The following is a 14,531-nucleotide window of genomic DNA, read 5'->3' on the forward strand; positions in this document are numbered from 1 at the left end:
CCTTGATAAGGCATGGAAGGAACTATGGCAGAACCCGCACTGGATGAAAATCAAACTGTTCATGCGGTTGGTGCAACATAAAAAAAATCCTGACTTGGGAAAACCTTCAGAAAAGAGGTGTAGCTGGTCCATCCAGATGCCATTTTTGTGAATCACAAGGAGAAACTATGGAACACCTACTCAACCTCTGCCCATTCCCCTCTTCCTTGTGGAATTGGGTGGCTTCAATCTTCAAACAAACAGATAGGGACAACTTCAGTATCACTGATACTTTGAAGAATTGGAGGAAAAACTCCTCAGATAATGAAATAATCAATAAAGCTTGGACTCTGGTTCCAGGCTTTTTAATCTGGGATGTCTGGAAAGAGCGCAACAATAGGATATTCAAGAACAGAATAGGCTCATCCCAGAGCATCATAGCTCAAATCATTAGACAGCTCAAAGAGACTATGGGAACACTTATAAAAAAACCCCCCAAGAACCCACCTCAAGACCAGGATGCACAAAACTATCGCATTTGGGTCTCCAGCTACCTTTCCCCCAGGGAATAAGTAAGATTGTAAGGCACAAAATTATGGAGAAGGACTTCTGACAACCTCCTCCTCATGGGTTTTTGAAATTTAATATAGATGGTTCCTCTAAAGGAAACCCTGGGGCAGCTGGTTATGGCGGAGTCATAAGAGATGAGCAGGGTAACATAAAAGTCATCTTTCATAGTCATTTGGGGAAAGCTACTAACAATATGGTGGAACTCATGGCCTTAGAGAAATGCCTAGAAATCTTGATGGAAACAAAGTTACATAATGCCATCATTGAAGCTGACTCTGAATTGATAATCAATTCGATCAAGAAGATCTGCAATGGTATAGCACCAGAAAGAGTGTCGAAACACTGGAGGTTATTGCAGGTCTATCAACGCATACAATCCCACCTGAGAACCCTGGGAACCCTCAATTTTGTTCATGTGCACAGAACCGCTAACAGATTAGCGGATCGTCTGGCGAACGAAGGAGTACTCTGTTAAAGCGATAATCAAAGATATGATTGGATGATGATGCCATCAGGGAAATTGCGGGAGGACTGTCACAAACAGGCTATCGAAGACAGGGAACACTTTCAAGGTATGAGAAATAAGTAGGAAGTAGACCAATGGAATCAGCAGGAAATGGACCAAGCATAGAGAAGGAGCAATTGATAGAAGGTGGGCAGGTTGGCAGGTGGTGGAGTTATGGATTTCGGGGGGAATTATGCATGTAGAACACTTTTTTAAGCAGAACCAAAAGTCTATATAGCGGGGCCTATTTACTCTTCAGGTGCGTATGAAGCTGTAAAGAGTGGGCATGTTGACGAGATCCATTAGTTATTCTTCCATCCCATGGATTTTGGGTGGAAAAACAGCTCGGTTGATAATTCTCTAATCGAACTCGAAAATTTATTGTGAGGTGGCTTTTAACTCTTCGGGTCCATAAGTTAGGCTAAACCGTGGGCAAGTTGGAGGCATCGCGTTAGAACTCCTCCATCCTATTAATTTCGGGCGAAGAATATGAACGAAGGTTAATTCTCCTTTCAGACCCGAAATAGTTTACTGTGGTGGCTTAGGATTTTTTCCGGGTCTGGTTGTTGGATTAAATTATGGACAAGGTTTCACCCCGAAATCAATTCATGGTCATTGGATCGTCGTGGGCAGAATCAAATGGTCATCAGGTTTTAAAGATAATCGAAGGAGGAAAACGGTGCTAAGGTCTTCGGATCTGTGGGCTTCTGGTTCTTTTTTGTGGCTTGAGAGTTGAATTTATTAAACTCTCCTTCTGGTCAGCTATGCAGGTTTAATTCGCTGGCTTTTTAGAGCGACACCCTGAAGGTGGACAGTTATTGGATGTCTTTTTGTATTCTTTGCAATCTTTGCTGGGCGGATTGTCATGTCATCGCTCTTTTGTAGTCTTGTTGGTATTAGGTTCAGGATTTTGATATCCCAGTTGTCTGTTGAAGCTTTACAGAGCTGATGCTACCATGCTTGGCTCTGTGAAAGAGATGTACTATATGTATTTTGTTTAGATTAATGAAAATCCCACTCTCACTTGATCAACAAAAGAAGAAGGTATTAATAGATGTTTTTCCTCTATTACACTTACTACAATAATGTGCTTCAATGAAACACCATATAATATAAAATAACACATATTATATATTACAATGCACAATTGCTTCACATATGGTTAAGAATTAGTGTGTATATATCTATGTGCACTAGTAAATATTGGTAATGGTAATAACAATGGAAAAATTAATAATATCATCGAAAGGAATGGTGTTGATGTCGTACTTAGGAGCATTGGTGTATGCAACACCCCCATCAACCTTCCTAGACCTTTTTTGGGAACTGGAAGGTGTTACTTTATTTTAACCCAACCTCCATAGTCCTGTCATGGAAATGGGGTCACAAAAATTCCTCAAATTTAAAATACCCCAAAAATACAAACAAATACCACCATTGTGTCAAACTCATCAAAATATTTTTGACAATATAAGATTTCTCACAATCTGAGCTATGGATCAAAATTTATGGCCATTTGAACTTGGCCTTCATTTAAGTTTGCCTCATCATCATGACTACCATGTGGTGATCACTGTGTGGGTCATGTGGCTTACCCTTTCAACATAGGGTCCCCATGTGGTATACCATGTCCTTGTATCCTTGCCACATCATCATGCCCCTTTTTATGTTATATGTGATCTCACTCTTAGTGTGCTTTCTTGTTTCACCATGTTGTGCACATCATAAAAGGGCTCAGGGTGAGACAAAATTAACTCCCCGTCAATTGATGGGAGGACATTCCATCTTGCCCCCCCGTCAACCTCGCTCTCCTTTGACACATACCCAGTTGCGACATGGATTTCCTAAGGACTAAGACCCAGAGGTCCTGACACATAAAAATCATTTTGTCAATTTTTTATTTCTCCTCCCATCCCTTGGCCCCATCTACCTCACCGTTCCCTAAGACACACATAATACCAATCCTCTTGAGGTTTCGAGGTCTGTGGTCTATTGAAAACCTTATTTCTGTTAAATTTCATTCTAATTCTCTATCTCGGCCTCCTTCTTCATCACCTTCACAATCGTGCACATTACCAACCCTATTGAGGTCCCGATATGATGTCATCTTGAGATGATCCCCTTATGACATCATCTCATCTACGTGGCATTGTCTAATACCGCCATGTGTCATGCATTTTTGGCCCCTTCGGCCCACCAACATGCCCTTTGAGAAACATGTCACCCTGAACCCACGTCACCATGCCACCATGGCCCCTAGCCTAGGTCCCGCCATGGTCTCAACTCATTGTTCAATGCAAAAAAATTCCCATTATAGGATGAGAAAACATTTGGTCTCGACTCTCATTATCTCAACCCTTTTCTCCTCTACACACATTGTAATCCCTTCGAGGAATGAGGTCTTGAGGCACCAAGATTACATCATGTTGATAGTCTCACCCCACCTCTCGAGCTAACAAGCACATCCTGCACACCTCCTTGTAGTACGAAGGATACAATAAACATTTCTACAGTACATGATAGGGATTACAATTCATCAACTGGCATCTTCTCCCGCCTTCACTTACTAGCTATATAGTGTGTCTAGGACTTGGGCTTTCCGAGAAAAATTTTGGAAATTCTCCCATATATGTATATGATTAGGGACTCTCCCATGTCTATACCACAACTTCGATCCCTCCTAACTTTGCACCTTATGTATATTAATATATGTCTGAGTATACATGGTCAGAACTCCTGACATGACCACACTACCATCTCTCCTAAGCTCGCTTTTTTGTGTGATATGTGTGTGTGTGTGTGTGTGTGTGTGTGTGTGTGTGTGTGTGTGTGTGTGTGTGTGTGTGTGTGTGTGTGTGTTTCTACCCATATACAATCGTATATATTTATATTGTGGCCTTTCTCAACATGACCAAGAAGCCTATCCCTCTTGAGCTTAAATAAATGCCCAACCCAACCTATATGTGTGTTTGAGTGTGTAGGAATACATGCACATATAAATAAGCCACCCTTTGTTAGCTTTAACATATTTGAATTAAAAATATCGACTTTATCCCATTCACTCACACTCTCAATTATGTGGCCTCCCTAAACAAAGCCTATTCTCACTATTGTGGTCTCCCTCTACCTTCTAATTCCAGGCTTAAATATGTATTTATTTATAAATACATACATAGTTTTATACATCGGTTAAGGGGATGATTTTCATTACAATTAGACACTTTACAATGTGATTCCTAAAATAATTCCAATCAAGAATACTAAATTTCAAGAATACATGCCATATGTAAGACAAATGTAATACAAATCCATAACAAATGAACATTTTATCATATACAAGAATGAACATTCTTAATAATCATACTTGCATTTTAATCCACAAAAAATAATCATTGGATTACATTCACATTTTATTCACACATATAATAGAATAAGTGGAAACTTATCTTGTAGTATGAAATATTGGTGACTGATATTGGGCCTCTGACTCTCCACCCAACCTTAACTTGATTTCATTGCAAGCCTTCTTGCAGTCAATCACCCTTGTGCAAGGTCAAGCTTGAGGAGGTGTACTCAAGTGAAAATTAGCTAAACAAATAGATGATACATGGAATCCAGAGATCACACCATCTCAACCCTTTTATCCAGGCAACAATTCTTCCCTCGGGCGTCCACCCAGAACCAAGAATCCAAAGTGCACTTTCTTAACTACAAAGTCGTAGTCAAATGGTAAAACACAGAGGGAACCTTTGCAAATCAGGAGTCTAAAGGATTTAGAGCCTCCACTCAAAATTGGGAGCCTAGAGGGCTCTAATCCTTCACCTAAATAATGATCTACATGCTCACTAAGAACACTCATAACATATTCCTGATTCATGTATTTTTGTTTTCCCTACATCCTCTATTGTGCATGTGCGGAGTAGTTACTCTTTCCAAACTATATCCCAATGTGTTTTACCTTTTATCTATGCCCCCCCTATTCCTCCTCAACCTTCTCTTGTGTGACCTCTTTCTACTACTGTCTACCCATTAGTGCTCTCTGTCCTCCCCTATCAATCATCGTTGGTTGTTACTCAGTTGACTTGGGAACACAGTCTATGAGACATGACAAAGGAGTTGAATCTTCCTCAAATTAACTTCCATTTGCATTAAATTATTATTAGCTATGCCTTGGCTGCCATTAATTATAAATTTTCCCAATTCCCCAAGAAACCTCCTCCTCCACAACTCTAAACCTGTGTCCCAATTCTTAGCTAGTCCATTTCATTTCACAATCTCATTAGAAGGTTATCATTCGTAAATATTTACAAGAGGGATTTTTATCAAAAATGGTTTCACAAACCCTACCCCCTTGGAGGAACACTATCCTCAGAGTTATTTTTCCAAACATGATTATAAAACTTTCTTAGACCAAGCACACAAGTCTACTGGGAGCTTTATTCACACATCTCTTTACAATAATTATAGAATTATATACATTTTCTTAACCAACAAATGAAAATGGATATGTTTCCCACATGTTATCAACCATCTCCCATGTGGCTTCCTCGGGCCCAAAGTGCCCACATTGCACCTTGAATTGCTCGATTACTTGATTCTAGAGTGTGAACTACTTTTGATCCAGAATGCATATAGGTTCCAGTTGGAACTCTCCTTCTGGTTCCACCATAACACTGACCAATCAATCACATGATTAGCATCATGTACATACTTCTTAAGTAAAGAAACATGGAAAACATTATGTACGTTTTTGTGGGTGGCAAGGCTAGCCTATATGCCATCAACCCTATTCTTTCAAGCACTTGAAATGGCCTAGAAAACCATGGTTCCAACTTGGCACAAGACCAATTTTCAAATAAATTCTCTTGGGTATAATTGGTAGGCAACATGTTCCCCTACTTTCAACTCCTTATGCGATCTAGGCTGGTCTGCATAGCTCTTTTGCCTCTCTTGAGCCACTTTTAAATTTTTTGTAATGGTAATCATTTCATGTTCCATTTCCCTAGCATATTAGGCACTATAAGGACCTTATTCGCTGGGTCACTCCAGTTAATAGGAGTATTGTACCTTCTTCCATGAAGAGCCTTAAATGGACTCATCTTCAAGGATTCTTGGTAACCATTATTCTAAGCGAACTCTACTATTGGAATAAAATCTTCCGACTTCCTCAACAAGTTAATAACATACATTGTAAGAATGTCCTCCAAAACTCTATTTTCCTCTTTGTCTATCTATCTGTTTGTGGATGGTATGTTGTGCTAAATGTCAATTTCGTCCCTAGGCAAAAAAATAGTTTCTTCCAAAAAAATTAAGTAAATTTCACATCTCGGTCTAAGATCATTTTCTTTGGTACTCTACGCAACCTCATGATTTCTATTATGAATACTTGAGAAATATCGCTCTTTGTATATGTGGATCTTGTAGCCATAAAGTGGGTTACCTTGCTCAATTTGTTTAACACAACCATTATAAGATTGTTTTACCTAGTTGTCCTTGACAAACCTGTGATAAAATCCATGCAAAATACCTCCCATTTCTATTTTAGAATGGGATTGGCTATAACATTCCTGCTAGATGCTTGCATTTATCATTCATTGCTGACATTCTATGTAACAACCCCAGGTTGATTTTCCATGTAAATAAAATAAGACCAAGGTCATGGGACACGTATTCCAAGTTGAATGGAGGGAAAACACTATAGTGGGAATCATTTGTGGTTAATAAATGGCTATGGAAATTGGAAAAGGCACTGGCAAAGGCAAAGAGGAAATAACTAGCAATTTAATATGGGAAATAAAGGAAAATAGGAGAAAAGGAAAATGAAGAGACACAAATATGCATGCAAGGGAAATTAGAGGAAAATGAAATAAAAAGGAAAAAGGAAAGGAATAGAGTATATATCAATAATAAAAAGGCATAAGAGAAACATTTCACAAATTTTGTCAGTTTTATCTTCATCACTTTGAAAAATATAGCTCTAAGGGAAGAGAGTGGAAGCACTTGGGCAAAAGAAAGCAATGGACAAGTAAAGGAAATCAAGGGAGCACAAGGAAAAGGTTGGAAAATAAACTACAACAAGAGGACATTGTGTTGAAATTTCTAAGTCTATCCATTAGAAATTTAATCTGTATTCTTCTGGTTTATTTCTTCTACTTGTTAATTACTAACAAGTTATTTAAAACATATAAATAACGAAATAAACACAATGCAGTCTCAACCATCTACAGATCAACAACTGAAAGAAATAGCAAACACACAAGTGACACCGTTGTTTTTGGACAACTCGTCCCCGGAAAAACCCAATGCGGGAAAATCGGTGCAAGAATTCTGAGGGTTTATTATTATGTAGTATATCCTTGAGTATAACTGGGTGCCAAACTAGCTCACCTGACAGAGAAAAACAACCAACAATATTACCTCTCTATTCGAAAGCATGTATTCAGAAAACCTGCCCCATGAAACCGTCTCCAGCAACACTAAAGAACTGCGTTAGCCCTCTTGGCCTCTGTGTCAGCCTCAGAACCCTCTGCATAAGCCTTCTGAGGCACTTTATAGCCTTTGGGACCCTTTGCGTCACTTCTGTTGCCCTCTGCGTGGATGACGCAGGCCCTCTGGCCTCTGCGTTGTCTCTATTGGGTTCTGTGTGGCCTGCTCTGGCTTCTGCGTCTGCCTCTCTACCTCTGCACTGGTCTCTCGGCACTATCTCTGCCTCTTTGTCTAGTACTCACTACCCATCGCTGCTGATCATTGATTTGACTTTACTTAGCAAACCCCGCTCTAGTAAATCGAATCACTGATCACTCTCGTGTATCTTCCAACTGACCCTCAAGCCTCCTCTTATACTTTTCATGTTGGTCCTTCAACAACCAAGATTAAATCCCTAATCAATGGCTAAGATTATATTTGGCTTGATCCATGACTTTTGGAACCTTCTAACCCAATTTTATATTAATACCCATTAATATTTTATTTTTCCTAAATTTGGACTTAGGAACTCCTTTAAAAATATTAATTATTTTAATATCTCCCAAACCATGCACAATCTTCCCAAACCATTTCTGGGTCTTGGAGATCTCATGTTCTTTAGCCTCTCCACCAATTTTCATGGCTAGAGCTCATTCTATGCTACCCCAAATAAACACTCCCGCTTAGCGAGGGTTGTGCTCTAATAATACTCCTTACTGAGCATTACTCTGATTATATGGCACTGGTACCTGTGTTGATGCTAGGCATCCCCGCCCAACATCCTTTGCACTATTGCATCCTGTACTATTGCCCATGGCCCTGCCACTGCCACTGTTGCATCCGTACGATAGCTCCCTCTGCATATGTGTTGTTGTTGGTCCTTTCTCCCAACACTTCATATGCATTGCAACCCCCTCTCATCATGTTGCATTATGCTACTGCATTGCAACTCAGTTACTGAGAAGTAAGTAACTGATCCACCCAACTACTAACATCCCTGTCAGGCTAGAAACACTCCCGATACTAAAGCCCTCTCTGCCGCTAACAAGTGCTCCCTCTATGGCCTCGACACTATTGCAACAACTCCCTACATCTTGCACCACTACAAACCTATATGTGCCATTATGCACTATTGCAACACTCTCCGAGCCTCTCACGCTACTGCAACCTGCTAGCCTTGCACTGCTAGGGGACTCCTGCACTGTAGCACTCTCTGTCACTTCATCCCCATCTGTTTCTACTGACATCCACGAGTCCTGCTACTCTCTCTTCAGGGTTCCCGTAACAAGGTATAATCCAAGAGGTTGGGTTCCTCAAGGATCCTTCCCCTTATCGCCTATAGTCTTCCTGACTACAGCTCGATGTCTCCCCACCTCTTCTCTATAGGTACATGAGCACTCATGGCACACACAATAGACAGGATCCTAGCCTTCCAGATGACGAAGTTGGATGCCCCATCTAGCCTGTCTTGATCCCTCATTCCATTCATGGCCATCTCTTTTCTCTTCCTTTCGACTCCTCCAAGTCTCTACTTCCCTCTGAAAGTTCTCTCTTCGACTCCTTCTGAATCGCTACTTCCCGTCTGGAAGTTCTCTGCTAGACTGTCTCCGAATCTCGATTTCCATCCTGGAAATCCGCCTGCCAGCCGTCGAGTTGCACCTCTCCGATCTCCTATGCACCTGCAACATTGATCTAGATTCCTTGGCTAGAAATCCACCTCAGTAGGGACTCCCTCTACCTCGATTTTGCCCCATTAGCTACTGTTCTATCTCAGAAGTAACAACATCCCAACAACTTCACTACCTGCAATCTTCCCATAGCTTCCTATGCCCCAACAACTGAAGGACTGAGCCTCTAGGCTCTGCGCAATCCCGGCACTGGCTGAAATTCTCCCCCAGCCAAATCCGTTAACCCTCCTGGTCTTTGCGTGAGTCTTTTTTTCCCTCCTCAGCCTCTGTGTTGGCCTCTCTCTGGCCCGGACTGATGACGCAGTCCCTCTGCATCAACCCTTCTCTACTGCTTTCTACAAGGAACAACTTCTATCACTTGGAACAACTATCTCTACTGCAAAATGCTCTGCTTCAGCTGGTGCCTTCAACTCTCCTATGATTTGTAACCACACTCTGATACCATGTTGAAATTTCTAAGTCTATCCGTTATAAATTTAATCTGTATTCTTTTGGTAAATTTCTTCTACTTGTTAATTATGAACAAGTTATTTAAAACATATAAATAATGAAATAAACACAATATAGTCTCAACCATCTACAGATCAACAACTGAAAGAAATAGCAAACACATAAGTGACACCATTATTTTTGGACAACTCGTCCCCAGAAAAACCCAATGCGGGAAAACTAGTGCAGCAATTCTGAGGGTTTATTATTATGCAGTATATCCTTGAGTACAACTAGGTGCCAAACTGGCTCACCCAACATAGAAAACCTACCCCACGAAACCCTCTCTAGCAACACTGAAGCACTGCGTCATTCCTCCTGGCCTATACGTCAGCCTTAGAACCCTCTGCGTCAGCCTTCTGAGGCACTGTGCAGCCTCTGGGACCCTCTATGTCACTTTTTCTTCCCTCTGCATGGATGATGCAGGCCCTTTGGCCTTTGCACTATCTCTGTTGGGCTATGTGTGGCCTGCTCTGGCTTCTGCGTATGCCTCTCTACCTATGCGCTGGTCTCTTAGCACTATCTCCACCTCTTTGTCCAACACTCACTGCCCCTCACTACTGATCACTGACTCAACTTTACTTAGCGAGCCCCGCTCTAGTAAATCGAATGACTGATCACTCTCATGTATCTTCCAACTGACCCTCAAGCCTCCTCTTATACTTTTCCTTTTGGTCCTTCAACAGCCAATATTAAATCTCTAATCAACGGCTAAGATTAGATTTGGCTTGATCCATGACTTTTGGAACCTTCTAACCTAGTTTTATATTAATACCCATTAATATTTTATTTTTCCTAAGTTTAGACTTAGGAACTCCATTAAAAATATTAGTTATTTTAATATCTCCCAAACCGGGTACAATCTGCCCAAACCATTTTTGGGTCTTGGATATTTCATGTGCTTTAGCCTCTCCACTAATTTTCATGGCCAGAGAACATCCGATGCTACCCCAAATCATCACATTGCAAGTAACTAGTTGCATGTGTGATTTCATTGTTGAGATTTAGATGCATGGTACATGCATTTAGTCATTTGGTTGCTTTGTTTTCATTGGCATGGGATTTTCCTAGATTGACAGTGATTTTTAGCCTTACCTTGCCATTTTCTGGATAGCCAAGGTGTTGTGGGTTCCTTTTTTGGTTTAAGCTTTGGATGTTCGGTACGTTTTGGATCCCGGTGAGGTGGTCTTGGGAAATTCCCAAGGGTCAAGGGTGGAGATGGAATTTCTCCTAGAACTCTTGACAGATGGGTGGAGAGAGGAAAATTCCTTTGGGTATGGTGAATAAAGTTAGAGGCATCCAAGCTTATTTGGTGTTAGTGATTTCTGGACCGGTTTAGGTGAAATCACTATGATTGAGGGTTGAGGTGGTTTAGCCTCTGAAATTCCTGGTTAGTTCTATTTTGATTTATCCCATGATATCCCACATTCATGCTTGGAATATGGTATGTGGATGATTGGTTGAAAGAGAGATTTGGTTCAACCCAATCTATGGTCAGGTGGTACATGTAAGTCCCTGACTTCTTTGGCAGTTGTATATGTTCACATGAGTTATTTCCTTATTGTGACCAATGAGCACATGTATTGGTTATTGTGTTGATTTTATGATTGATTTGTCATGGATTCATTCTGGTTATATGTTGGTTATAGGCATGGTTAAATGGCATGCTCTTGTTATGGATCTTGTTCATGATTTGATAAGTTATTGAATGGTTATGTGAATGCATGGGCTAACTATTTTTGTTACAACTAGTTTGAGAGGGAATTGAGACTTCATGATGATTCCTTGACGAAGTTAAGAATACATTGAACATATATGCATTCATGACCCGTAGTTACTATGTTTACCATGTGTTTGACGAACTGATCTCGTGTGTTTGGAAACTTTTGAGCAAGATCTAGCCTTAGTACTTATCATATAGACTTGTCATTACCTTAAAATTGATTTTAGAAATTTTTGGGTTGTTCTGGGCAATGGTTTGTAGGCTAGCCCTGAAAATGCGGCACTAATTTTGTAGCCGCATGCATGGAACTAGGAAATTTGGGTTGTAACCACACTAAGTGAGGCCTTTATGTGCATCTGGAGCCTTCCAGTCACACTCACAATGGATTATGCATAAGGTTGGGTTGTGAGATCAGTTAAAAACAAGTTCCAACTTAGGGTATGAGCACCATGGGTTGTGGTCTGACACCTAGGTGATATGATGTCTCTGAGAGGTTTAAGTAAGTTTTCGGTTAGTAGACCCCACTTTCATAAATGGAACTTGGATGTTGGGTCATGTCATATTAACTCTTAGCTCATGTTTTCCTGGAGAGATTGTAAAAGCATGTAAATGTGGAATGGGATGGTTACAGGGTGGTATTAGAGCGAGGTTGCAACACTTGACCTCGGGGTAAATGTAGATTATTATGCATGCATGTCAGTTGTTATATGTTTATAATTCATGCATGTTAGTTGTTTATTGTAATGGTTATGATATCCATGTATAATATGGTATTCTTGTGATGTTGTATCATGCCACTTTGGATTGGCCTGTGAAAATGCAATAGCCTCCCCTGATATACCTTGAGGTATGATTTTGATTATGTTTTACATAGCTAACAATGGCATATTGCAAGACATAGAAGGCCAAGAGATGAAGATAAAAATATTTTAGTATAGTTCATATGACTCTCCATATAGGCCTAAAGAGACATTAGTAGCATGGGAGAGATCAGTTGAGTAGCAAGGAGAGGGACATTCTCCTAGTTTGGTAGAGACATTGAGAAGTTTCAAGGCAGAAATCATGAGTTGCAAGGAAGACAATGAGCAGTTGATTGAGGCACAGGAAAGGCTTGCTATAGATTAGGAAAAGGAAGCCAAGGTTAATGCAGTGATTCTTTAGAGCCTTTTAGATTTGGAGAAGAAGAGACAACTAGGAATAAGTCATGGACAGGAATAGAAGACAAATGGTGTGGATGGAAGCAAGTGTCGCAATGAGTACAAGATTAACAAGGATGATACAATGAGAGGTGGAAGATCCTTGGATACACCTGATGGGACGGCTAACACTCATGGATTTTATTCTAGCTCCAGTTTCGACAGACATCATTGTCATCACCACCAACATGCTTATAGGAGGAGTGAGAGGGGTACTTGCTGGAGGATTTCAAGAAAGGAAAGCCTCCTACTTTTGATGGGGAAGTGAAGAAAGAATAAGACTTAGAATCATGGCTTCTTGGGATGAAAAAATCCTTCGGATTGCATGATTACTCAAAGAACATGAAAGTCAAGATAACTACCTTTAGTCTCAAGGGAAAAGAAGATATCTGGTGGAAGGATGTTAAGCACGTTAAAGGCTTCATGGAAGAGGAGCTATTTTGGAATGAGTTTGAAATACTCTTGAGTAATAAGTACCTGTCTGAGAGGTATTATGATGGAAAGGCAAAAGAATTCTATGAGCTCAAGATGGGTTCCATGACAGATGAAGTGTACAAGACCAAATTTCTAGAGTTGTTGAGGTATGTTCCCTGTCTCATGGATGAGAAAAAAAAGTTCCGAAGGTTCATCAGTGGATTTCCATTAGCATTCAAAAATAGGATTGAGTATGATGAGCCTCGGTTATTGGAGGAAGTCGTTGGAAAGTCGAAGCATTTTTATGAGCAGTCAAAGCACAATCCTAAGTTCAAGCGGGACTAGAAAGGTAATGAGAAGATGAAATGAAAATGGCCTAATAAGTGAGGAATATCTTAGGATGCAGGTGACAAAGAAAATGTGGGACCTCATAAGAAGTTAAATGTAGTTGAGAGAGGACATGGGTCTCACCCTGAGGAGTAGTAAAAAAAGGGCAATGGCAGGAAACCTTTGAGATGTTGGACTTGTGGTGGAGATCATCGCAAGAGGGATTTTTCATCACATCAATGTGGTAGGCCTTTGATTTAAAGTGCTCAAGAGGCGCAGACAATTGGGGATGTAGGCTAGATCATTCCTTAGATCTATGCATTAGTGGATAATAGGCAGGTAGATCATTAGGCATCTATTATTGAGATGGAAGGTAAGCTTTGAGATCAAGTTTTTTCTATTTTGATTGATCCTTCAAAATTATTTCAATGGTGCCTTCTTGCAAACATAATTCCTATGGGTGAAAATCTTTAAAAACATTGCTTTGTTTGTCCAAGTTGGTGTCCCTTCTGCAAAAATGTTGAGGAATCAGTATATCACCTATTTCTTCATTGTCCTATATCCTCCCAGGTATGGAGGTCAGTTTGTGAGATGATGGAAGTAAGATATTTATGGCATGGTGAATCATTTTGGGGATGCTTCATTCCCCTGGTGGCATGAGGTTAATCCCCACAAACTGCCAAACCTACCCCTATTATCAGTTGGGGCTTATGGCTTGGTTGAAACAATATTATATTTCAAGATAAGTTGTTGTGTTGTGATAGGTTGATAGGTCATATTATTGCCATATATGATCTCATGCTAGATGATCCTATGATCAACATATCTCAGCAGTTTCATGAGGAATAGGTGGACAGATCTAAGCCATGGGCCTATTTTGATGGGTCTTTGCAAGATGGAAATCAAGAGGAGGAGCCATTCTGTATTTAAATGAGCATAATTTCTTTAAGCTCAAAAGTGGTTTAGGGCAGGGCTCAAATAACTATGTGAAACTTTTTAGTTTGAAACTTCTTCTCAACTTTGCTCTAGAAAAAGGATGTCGACAACTATAAGTTTTGGGGGATTCCAGGGTGGTCATAAATTGGTTCAATGAAATTTCAGTATGCCACATGCACACACTTAGGCCCATTCTTTAGGAGGTTTTGAGAATTAAAGGACTTTTTTATCACATTATT

Source organism: Pinus tabuliformis, chromosome J (assembly GCF_031772625.1).
Source record: "Pinus tabuliformis cultivar Carrire ecotype Pingquan chromosome J, CPIR1, whole genome shotgun sequence".
NCBI lineage: Eukaryota > Viridiplantae > Streptophyta > Pinopsida > Pinales > Pinaceae > Pinus > Pinus tabuliformis.